The sequence below is a fragment of the Otolemur garnettii genome, unplaced genomic scaffold (assembly GCF_000181295.1).
Source record: "Otolemur garnettii isolate 467f Iridium unplaced genomic scaffold, OtoGar3 scaffold00031, whole genome shotgun sequence".
NCBI classification, from domain to species: domain Eukaryota; kingdom Metazoa; phylum Chordata; class Mammalia; order Primates; family Galagidae; genus Otolemur; species Otolemur garnettii.
In genome coordinates, this window is record NW_003852426.1 from 6386164 (window position 1) to 6387316 (window position 1153).

Sequence of the window (1153 nt, forward strand, 5' to 3'; positions counted from 1 at the left end):
GAGCCCCAATTTCAATTTTTTAAAACAAAAATCTTCCATTTCTAAAGTACATTTAAAGTTGGAAATGACAGTATTCATGAACTTTGAAAATAAAGGGCTTAGCCTAGAGTCAAGTCTTCTGACTGCAATGCTATCTTTCTACTTAGTTAACTTTCAAATAACCTCATCAATATCCACATCAAGCTTTCTTCATTGTGGGAGGATTGGCCTGACATTATTCACAAAAGATTCTGATTTAATTCTATTGACCCTCGAATTTGAGACAGGTGTATAACAGATTTATAACTTTAGGATCTAGAAACATTATCTGTTAGACAGGAAACTTAATAACTATAAAAAAATATAATGTTGCTACCTGCTAAAAGAGAAGACATGTTCATATTATGAAAAAGAAAATTCTTGTTTTCTATCAGAGAGAAAATGAAATAACAAAGCTCTTGGATCCCAGCCTGAGCAAAAGTGAGACCCTGTCTCTAATAAAAATAGAAAACAAACAAACAAACAAAAAACTGAGGCCAGAAGATCGCTTGACCCCAAGAGCTAGAGGTTATTTTGAGCTATGACACCACAGTATCTACCCAGGGTGACAAGTGACAGTGTGAGACTCTGTCTCAAAAAAAAAAAGAAAAGCTCTTGGGGGTGGTGCCTGTGGCTCAGTGAGTAGGGTGCTGGCCCCATATACCGAGGGTTCAAACCCAGCCCTGGCCAAATTGCAACAAAAAAAAATAGCCAGGCGTTGTGGTGGGCACCTGTAGTCCCAGCTACTTGGGAGGCTGAGGCGGGAGAATTGCCTAAGCCCAGGAGTTGGAGGCTGCTGTGAGCTGTGACTCCATAGCACTCTACCAAGGGCAATAAAGTAAGACTTTGTCTCTAAACCCCCCCCTAAAAGCTCCTGGATGGAAATTTTCACTAAACACAATTTATAATTTAAGTCCTTTCTGTGGGCTCGGCGCCTGTGGCTCAAGTGGCTAAGGTGCCAGCTACATACACCTAAGGTAGCAGGTTCGAATCCAGCCTGGGCCCAAACAACAGTGATGGCTGCAACCAAAAAATAGCTGGGCGTTGTGGCAGGCACCAGTGGTCCCAGCTACTTGGGAGGTTGAGGCAGGAGACTCACTTGAGCCCAGGAGTTGGAGGTTGCTGTGAGCTGTGA

At 42.6% G+C, this 1153-nt stretch overlaps 1 protein-coding gene across 5 annotated transcripts in view; it reads right to left on the bottom strand.

The window, feature by feature from the left end:
- The window catches only part of FKBP5 (FK506 binding protein 5), a 114791-nt gene that overhangs the window by 65219 nt on the left and 48419 nt on the right, over positions 1 to 1153 (bottom strand). The gene's annotated exons all lie outside the window — the stretch shown is intronic.